This window comes from Triticum dicoccoides, chromosome 4B, assembly GCF_002162155.2.
Source record: "Triticum dicoccoides isolate Atlit2015 ecotype Zavitan chromosome 4B, WEW_v2.0, whole genome shotgun sequence".
Classification (NCBI taxonomy): domain Eukaryota; kingdom Viridiplantae; phylum Streptophyta; class Magnoliopsida; order Poales; family Poaceae; genus Triticum; species Triticum dicoccoides.
The window spans coordinates 215,984,033-215,994,682 of record NC_041387.1 but is presented as its reverse complement, the minus strand read 5'-3'; positions in this window follow the sequence as shown (position 1 = coordinate 215,994,682).

Below are 10,650 nucleotides of genomic sequence, written 5' to 3'. Positions count from 1 at the left end.
GGCGGTGCCAAGCACGGCGATGCAGTGAGGTCGAGGGGAGGGTGCAGGCAGGGGAGGAATGCTGGGCCGATGGTCACTGGCGTTTCAAGGAAGATCGTCAACACTGACTGGCTAGAGGTAGATGAAGGCGATCTGCCCGTTCTTTGTACATCGAACGGTGCAGAAGAAATGGATTGACGTATTTGCTTTCAGTCGACTATTATTTTCATAGAATCATGTAGTAATTTAGTGTGCCATGCATGTTGTAGAGCTATCATATGTCTCCCGTCATTTATTTCTCACCGACCTGCTATCTGCTACCTTTACACTGTACTAATTGTGCACACACTTCACCCATACTCACACTATTGTGTTTTTATGCATGGGTATTTCAGACTCTGACGTAGTGTTGATGAATGCAGAAAAGAAAAGACAAAAGTCGCTCCAGTGTAATTCAAAGATAAGCACTAAGCGTTTCAGCGCTCTAATGGGTGCAGTGTCAGCAGTTAGAGATAGCAAACGTAGCTCTGCAGTTGATGATCTCAATTGCCACACACAACCATCCCATGTGCTTGGTTTAACTTTGCGCTGTCAAATGTGGTTGCATGTTGCATATGGTGTTAGCTTGTATTGCTTCCAATCTGGTTAAATTGCATCTGCTTACTTTACACATTATACCTTTGATAATGACATGCCTTCCTATTTTTGATACATAGTACATATGTCTATTAACCATGTTCGTACATCAAACTAATGCTCTTTTGTATCCCTTGTCAATCACTTATGATGAGACAGTCACCCGAGTGGGTTACTGTGAGACGCCCTACTCGTTTAAAGAGTGCAGTGTCATCCTCCCCACATGATTCTCAAGAAATAGCAAGGCTAAATGAAGATAGTCAACGTAGCTCTCTAGTTGATCACCGTAATTCCCCCACACCACCATCGCAGGTGCTTGCTCTTACTTGGCAATGTGATATGTGGTTGCATGTTGCATATGGTGTCTACCTTGTAATGCTTCTAATTAGGGTAAATTGCATCTGCTTAATTAACACATTATACCTGTGAATATGACATGCCTTCCTGTTTTTGGTACATACTACGTCTTTCTATTAACCACGTTCTTACATCAAACTACTTTTCTTGTGTATCCCACATCAATGCTCCTAATTTGTTAAATTGCATCTCCTTAGCTTACACATTATACATGTGAATATGACGTGCCTTCCTGTTTTTGGTACATACTACATCTGCCTATCACACCATGTTCTTACATCAAACTACTGTTCTTGTGTATCCTACGTCTATTGCTTATGATGAGACAGTCACGCGCGTGGGTTAATATGATACGTAATACTCTTATAAAGAATGCGATTTCATCCTCTCCACATGATTCTCAAGAAATAGCAAGCCTAAATGAAGATATTGAACGTAGCTCTGTACCTGAAGACCGCACTTCCCCTACACCACCATCACAGGTGCATGCTCTAACTTTGCAGTGTGATATGTGGTTGCATGTTGCATATGGTGTCTAGATTGTAATGCTTCTAATTAGGGTAAATTGCATATGCTTAGTTTACACACTATACTTGTGAATATGACATGCCTTCTTATTTTTGGTACACACTACATCTATGTGTTAACCTTGTTCTTACATGAAACTACCTCTCTTCTGTATCCTGCATCAATCACTTACGATGAGTCACCTTTATTCGTTGCATATTGCATATTATTTCTAGCCTCTTGCCATGTATTGCTTCTAATTTGGTCAAATACATTTGTTAGGGCACCCTTTTAATTTGGCAGAGTGATATTGGTTTCATCTTTCATATGGTTTCTAGCTTGCATCGATTCTAACAAGTTCAAGCACCTTGTGCTTAGTTTACACTTTATACATCATACATGTCAATATGTCACGCCGTCCTGCTTTTCATACATATTCCATCTTCCTATCATGCGGCTACCTTACATGAAAGAAGTGTTCGTCGGTATCATGCATCAATGAGTTCTGAAGAGCAAATTTTATTCCTTTTTCTTGTGGGTTTGACTTGACAAGGCAAAATCAAGAAAGAGGAAGGAAAAGAGTAAGGAAGGCGATGATGGTGGTCCTCTGCAACAACGTAAATGGAGCATCTGTACCGATTCTCCTTGTACTGATAGTGCATTACAAGGTCCATGTCTCTGCTCCCCTACTCCACCATCCAAGGTGCTTGCTCTAACTTGGCAGTGTGATATCTGGTTGCATGTTGCATATGGTGTCTAGCTCGTATTGCTCCTAATTAGTGTAAACTGCATATGCTTAGCTTACACATGATAAATGTGAATATGACACGCTTTCCTGTTTTTGGTACATACTATATCTGTCCATCACACCATGTTCCTACATGAAACTACTCTTCTTGTGTATCCTGCATCAGTCACTTATGATGGGACACCTTTAAGTTGGCAGTGTGATATTGGTTTGCATCTTGAATATGATTTCTAGCATGTATTGCTTCTAGTTTGATGAATGCCACCTATGAAGAGACAGTTTCAACTTGGCAGAGTGATATTGATTGCACATTCCATATGGTGTCTTGCAGTGTTTCTAATTTGTTGAAGTGCCTTCTGCTTAGTTACCACATCATAGGTGTGAATATGTCAAGCCGTCCATTTTTTCGTACATATTCCATCCTCGTATCATGACTTTGCCTTTCATCAGAGTAGTGTTCGTCAGTATCATGCATGAGTGAGTTCTGAAGAGCGAATGATATTCCTTTTTCTTGTCGGTATGACCTCACAATGCAAAATCAATAAAGCTGGAGGAAATTGGCAAGGCATTGGATGATGGTGGTCCTTCCGAGCAACTGAAACGGAGGTTTTCTACAGATTCTACTCCGCCATCCTCCCAACAAGATTCACAAGACAACGCAAGGCTAGACAGTCAACGTAGCTGTGTAGATGATGAGCACATCTCCCTACTCCACCATCACAGGTGCTTGCTCTAACTTGGCACTATTATATGTGGTTGCATGTTGCGTATGATGTCTAGCTTGTATTGCTTCTAACTCTGTTGAATTGCATCTGCTTACTTTACACATAATGCCTGTGAATATGACATGTGTTCCTGTTTCTACATCAGACTACTGTTCTTGCATATCCCGCATCAGTCACTTATGATAAGGCACCTTTAAGTCGCCACTGTGATATTGGTTGTGTCTTGCATATGATTTCTAGCATGTACTGCTTCTAATTTGTTGGAACGCCATACAGTTTGAACTTGGTAGAGTGATATTGGTTGCATCTTTCATAAGGTGTCTAGATTGCAGTGCTTCTAATTTGTTGAAATGCCTTCTGCTTAGTTACCACATCATAGGTATGAATATGTCACACCATCCTGTTTTTCATACATATTCCATCCTCGCATCATGTGTTTGCCTTTCATCTGAGTAGTGTTCGTCAGTATCATGCATGAATGAGTTCTGAAGAGCGAATTTTATTCCTTTTTCTTATCGGTTTGACTTCACAATGCAAAATCATTACAGCTGAAGGAAATTAGTCCGGCAGTGGATGATGGTGGTCCTTCGGAGCAACTCAAACAGGGGGTCTCTACAGATTCTACTCCGCCATCCTCCCAACAAGATTTGAAAGACAACACAAGGTTGTACAGTCAACGTAGCTGTGTAGATGATGATCACATCTCCCCTACTCCACCATCACAGGTGCTTGCTCTAACTTGATACTATTATATCTGGTTGCATGTTGCGTATGATGTCTAGCTTGTATTGCTTCTAACTTGAATTGCATCTACTTAATTTACACATAATGCCTATGAATATGACACGTGTTCCTGTTTCTAGAACATACGTGTACATGATGAGCACATCTCCCCTACTCCACCATCACAGGTGCTTGCTCTTACTTGGAACTATTATACGTTGTGTTTTCCATATGATGTCTAGTTTGTATTGCTTCTGATTATGTTGAATTGCATCTGCGTAGCTTACAACTTATACCTGCAACGATCACTTACCCATAAGGCACATTTAACTTGGGACTGTGATGTAGGTTGCATATTGCATTGTCTTCTAGCTTGTACTGCTTCTAATTTCTTGAAATGGCACTTACGACGAGACACTTTTTACCTGATAGAGTGATATTGGTTGCATGTTCATATGGTGCCTAGCTTTCATTTCTTCTAATTTTGTTGAAATGCCTTCCGCTTACTGTTTTTTCATACATATTCCATCATCCTATCGTACGTGTGAATATGAAACGCTATCTTTTTTTATATATTCCATCCTCCTATCCTGCGCTTGCCTTACATCAAAGTAGTGTTCGTCTGTATCATGCATCAACCAGTTATGCAGAGCTAATTTTATTCATCTTCTTGTGGTTTTGACTTCATAAGGCAATATCAGAAAATAGGAAGGAAAAAGAGGAAGTTAGGGGATGTTGGTGGTCCTCCGCACCGATGCAAACAGAGACTCTCTAGATTTGCCACTGCTACTGCTAATGAAGTTGAAGTCCCAACTCTACATGATGAGTTCATCTCATGTACTCCACCATCGCAGGTGCTTGCTCTAAGTTGACAGTGTGATAATTGGTTTCATGTTGCATATGTTGTCTAGCCTGTATTTCTTCTATTTTGATTAAATTGCACCTGCTGAGTTTATACGTTATACATGTGCATATGACATGGATTTCTGTGTCTAGAATACACTGCATCTATCTATCATACCATGTTCTTACATCAAAGTACTGTTGTTGTGTATCCCGCATCAGTCACTCATGATTGGACGCTTTTAACATGGCAACTTGATAGTGGTTGCATCTTGCATTGATTTCTATGCTGTACTGCTTCTAATTTTTTCGAATTGCCACTTATGACAAGACACTTTTAACTTTATTGGTTGCATCTTTCATATGGTGTCTAGCTTGCATTACTTCTATTTTCTTGAAAATCCTTCTACTTAGTTTGCACATCGTAGCTGTGAATATGTCATGCCGTCATGTTTTTCTTACATATTCCATCCTCATACGATTGTCTTACATCAAAGTATTGCTTGTCTGTATCATGCATCAATGAGTTCTGAAGAGTGATTTTATTCTTTTGTGTTGTGGGTACAGCTTGACATGGCAAAGTCAAAAAAGAGCAAGGAAAATAATATAGTAGGGAGTGTTGTTACTCATCAGGTGAAACGGAAAAGGTTCTGCCGTCGAGATTCTGCTGGTACTTATAGTGCAGTAGAAGGTCCAAGTCCACCGGCTAAATCTACAAACATAGTATCACCTGTTCCACCAGCTGCAGCATCCGCTTCAACTGTACTAGCATCTCAACCAGTTACTCGTTCGTTTGCTCCGGAACTGGCCAGTTCCCAAGCTTCCTTCACACCTAACACTACTTCTGAAGCACTACTGACACAACAGGACTTGGCAAGATCAGATGAACCTGATGAGCATCAACACCAAGACGGTACCTGACCGAGTCAAGTTGCAGTTGCATGCGCCTTTATATGTACCCTCACAGTTTGATGTACACTAACACTTTTCATATTCGTTATTGAACTAGCACCACAGCGCAAGCGGAAACAGACATCAGTGATAATGCTTGACAGATTAACAAAATCCAAAGGAGGAAGAATGGAGATCCATTTTGAGGCAGGTTCAAAAAGGCCACGTGATGCTACAGAGTCAGCCAAGTTAATATCAGAGGCAGCCGTTGCCATTAGGTGTCATGCACATATCCTCCCAACGTGGATCCAGTACAGGAATGAGAAAGACAATATACAGTTTAACACCTTCCTTGACCATTTATCCGTAAGTAATGTTATTCATCGCAATTAGTAATATTGTCTTGCTCTGTCACATACTTCCTAGCTTCCTCCTAATAAGACTGGCATTCTTTTTTCAACAGATGAGGTTCAAGTTGGATCTGAAAGATGATGCAACTAAACAAGCATGCACTCATGTTTTTCAGCCTGCTCTGCGATAGTATCGGTACCACCTTAGAAAATCTCACTTTGAAGGCAAGGCTAACAATGAAATCGCCCAAACATCTCCAGTGGAATACATTACAGATGAAGACTGGACAGCCCTTGTTAAACACTGGTCTGATCCAAAGTATCAGGTAGGCTATATGTATTTGATCAGACCACATATTGAACTTGTATTTATGTATGTGCCTTACAAATGTATCTTCTTCTAGGCTAACTGTTTGAAGAACAAAACCAACCGTTCTAAAGTGAAATTCCAACAGACAACAGGATCTCGTAGCTATATTGCACACTGTAAGGCTCTTGTAAATAGTTGCTACTTCCTTCTTTTTTTGTGCCATATTATCGTATCTATATTGACTTGTTCCAAATACAGAGGAAAGCTCGTGCGAACCAAAAAGAACCTGAACCGAATGCAGTGCAAATCTTCAAGGATTGCCACACCAGCAAGATGAAGGGCATGAGCACACCAGTTCAAGCCGCTGTTGTAAGTCCTTACTCCTCCTGCCTTGAACTGATCGGTACTGTGATGTGTTCATTTAACTACTTGGTTTGCAGCCAATGTCAGTTACTCTGTTCACTTTTATACACAGTTGTCTTGATGTATCATTTCACCTTACATGGTTTAAAAGAGATGAAGGATATTCTTTTGGTCTTGATCTGTAATCTAGTTCTTATGTTCACGTGCGCACACAATGATAAAATAGCATGTTTGTTTTATATCTGTTTGCCCATGATATGAATGATGTCATACTATGTTCATCCTACTTTAAACCATGTCTCTTTATCCTTAGATGTCAACGAATGTGAGGAAATAGACAATACAGTAGGCATGCTACATGGACATATGTTCCGAAAGTGATTTTATTATGTAGTTGGCACTACAATACATGCTAATGTATTACAGTAGTTCACCAAAATAAGTTATGTATAAACGGTTAACCTACTTTGTTTGTTTTTGTCTCATTAGTAACTTATCTGGTACACTAATCTACAAGTTCAAATTTCAAGAAGCTATGCAATAAATGATTGAACAGCCACAACCACCTGAAGGTGACGAGGCTACTACAGGAACAATGTCACCTCTTGCTGCAGTGCGTCAGTATCTCTCCACTAACAGTGCAAAAAGCACCTTCCTGCGTAATTCTGGGTTGGTTGTCAAGGTAACCTCGTCCAAATCGCCTACTGAACAAAATCTTCCTGCTAGACAGAGTGATATATCTGTGCTCCAGACACAAGTCCAATCCCTAATGGACGTTGTTCTGGAAACAAGAATAGTGGTTGAGAAATGTCGTCAAGATATGAATAGTTTTGAAACCAGGCTATCAGACATTCGCTTCGTTGTTCAAGAGCAATGGCGGAAAAAAGGTGGAGATCGTGCTGCTCCATCAGATTCTACAGCCTGAAATAGCACTCAGGTCAAATGATTTGTGCTTCTATACATCTGATGGTGCTTTTATCTAGAAGGACTGTAAACTTTATGCCAACGGGCCTTTTGTTGTATGGTTGGAATTTATTTTGTTGTGATACAACATTTATGATGCTGCCACAGGCTGCAATAATTACGATGCTATTTTTGTATAGTGTAGGTTTATCTTAGTAATGTATTCGGCCGAAAGCTTCGTAGGAGCCCAACATGCCAACATTCGTCGGGCCCATTCCAATTGGGCTAAAAACGATTACGGGACGAAATTGGCATGTGGCCCACTAAAAATATCTGGGCCTAAAACAGCATAAGCTTTCATATTTTTCTGGTAGGCCTGTGCCCATAGTGGGCCTTTAACAGGCCTAAACATAATTTGGGCCCTCAGTAAAAATAGTTCATTTACAAGTGTAAATATCTCGAGCCCATAAAAAACATGGGCCTTTAATAGACCGAAAGTGAGATTGGGCCCTGATTGTGCCAAATAACCCACTGGACTTAGCAGACCGAAATGGTGGCCCATTTACGATGCGGATCTTTGACAGGCCGAAATTCGGGCGGGCCGTAAATGCGCCGACCTAATACACGGGCCTTTAACAGGTCGGAACTTCGGTCGGGCTAGATTATCGTAATTTTTATATGGGTTGTTAATGGGCCAGATATGACGTTGGGCCACATATGGCCCACGGTTTACGTCCGGCGTTAACAGGCCGAAAATGACAACAGGCCGAAAGTGGCCCAAATCTATAGTGGGCCTCTAACAGGCCGAATGTCAGGCATGGCCGAATATGACCCAAATCCTTCACGGTCGTTTATGGGCTGAAAGTTTTGATGGCCTGTAAATGGGCCCAAATTAAGCCGGACCTTTAACAGGCCGGAAATACACTGGGCTGTAATTCGGCCCAATTACTTAGCGGACTGTTAACGGGCCAGAAGTGACCACGGGGCGCATTGATGACAAGTTTAGGACAGGCCGTTGACGGGCCGATTTGACAGAGAATGTTGGGCCTTTAGCTGGGCCGGCCCATTATGGTCTGCAAAATCTTGTGGGCCTTTAGCTGGGCCGGCCCATTGTGGTCCGCAAAATCTTGTGGGCCTTTAGCTGGACCGGCCCATTATGGTCTGCAAAATCATGTGGGACTTTAGCTGGGCCGGCCCATTATGGTCCGCTAAATTTTGTCGGCCTTTAGCTAGACCAGCCAATTATGGTCCGCTAAATCTTATGGGCCTTCGGTTGGGCCGCCCATTTAAAATTTGTGGGCCACTTTTGGGCTGGTCCACGTGTCAACATATCATAGGCCCATCTCAACCGTTGGATGAGTGACACCTGTGCCACCGCGGAGCTGATGCGTGGATCCGTCAGCCAATGAGAATTTTACACGTGGAAAATCGGCATTGGTCGTGGCTGTTAATGGGTTATCGGATCCAAAATCCAACCCGATAGCTTAACGGTGTTCCGTTACAGTGGATGCCACGTGTCGGTCACCCTTGACGAAAGCACTTCTATGACGCGCGATTTATCGTCATGGAAGTGGACACTTCCGTGATGATAATTTTGGTAATGTCATGGAACACTACTATGACAGCACAGGTATGACTATCTTGATTCTGTCATAAAATCGTCATGGATGTACATGCATGACAGAAAATGCGACCTACTCTGACAAACACGTATCATCACGGAAGTGTATTTTTTTGTAGTGCAAGTAGTTCACCGCACCAGCCCAAGAACACCTCTCGCGAGGCTGTTCTTCCCCTTGCACTGTTCATCATTAGCCCCTGAGGCAATCCACCACACCACACACTGGAGTAGGGTATTACACCACAATGGTGGCCCGAACCAGTATAAATCTTGTGTCCCTCGTGTTGTTCATCGTGTAACTTAGATTCTCAGTGAGGCGTTTGGGCGTGGATCGATAGGGGAAAGATCTTCGCGCGCACCCCAGAGTTCGAACCTTAAGGGTTTTGCCGGAACCCGATATCCGACAGCCCTCACTCTGGACAAAAGTGTCTAAATCAAGAATCAATGTGGGCTGCTTGCATGTATCCTTGAAATTCTGAATAAAGTGTGCCTTCAATTCAGCCCATGATCTGACGAAGTTAGGGGGCAATCCCTTTAGCCAGGTGCGAGCCAGCCCATCCAACATCATGGTGAAATACTTAGCGCACGCAGCGTCATTGACATCCAACATCTCCATGGCCATCTCATAGCTCTCAATCCAAGCCACAGGGGGTTGATCCGCTGTGTAGTTGGGTACTTTTCAAGGTCCCTTGAAGTCCTTGGGTAATCGCTCATTGCGTAGAACCGGCAGTAAACACGGCACACCCACCGTCCTGGAAGTCATCCCAGCTTCTATGGACATTGAAGGGTTTAAATGAGGTTGATGAGCCTCCAACTGAGCCGCTAGCTCCGCCTCTCAGCTTGTGAAAGGAACGAGAAGAGGTGTCTAGAGGGGGTGATTAGAACCTCAACAAGCAAATATAGCAGTTTTTAAGTTTTTCAAGTTGAGGTTGGAAATTAACACAATTTCAAGCATTCACAATACAATTCAGGCAAGCATGTAAAGAGTATATGAGCAGTGGAAAGTAAAGCATGTAACTTGCAAGAAAGTAAAGGGATGGGATTGGAGTGTGCAAACCCAATTGGAGACACAGAGATTTTTGGCATGGTTCCAATAGGTGGTGCTATCGTACATCCATGTTGGTGGAGACTTCAACCCACGAAGGGTAACGGCTGCGTGAGTCTATGGATGGCTCCACCGACGAAGGGTCCACGAAGAAGCAACCTTGTCTATCCCACCATGGCCATCGCCCACGAAGGACTTACCTCACTTGGGTAGATCTTCATGAAGTAGGCGATCTCCTTGCCCTTACAAACTCCTTGGTTCAACTCCACAATCTTGACGGAGGCTCCCAAGTGACACCTAACCAATCTAGGAGACACCACTGTCCAAAAGGTAATAGATGGTGTGTTGATGATGAAATCCTTGCTCTTGTGCTTCAAATGATAGTTGACGGTGTCCTGGACTAGGGCGTACTCACCACATCATCTCCCGATCAGTTGGATTGGGCCGAGAACCCCTAGGGTCGTTTACTCATGGGTCAGTTCGGACAGCCAAAGTATACATGAGGAAGATTCCACAAGACTTGGTGATCAAGACAAGGACTCCTGTCCACCGACGTATTCGACTAGGACTCTTGTTATCCTAGGCCTATGATACATTATATAAACCGAGGCCAGGCTAGTCGATAGGGGAGATCATCATGACATCAATC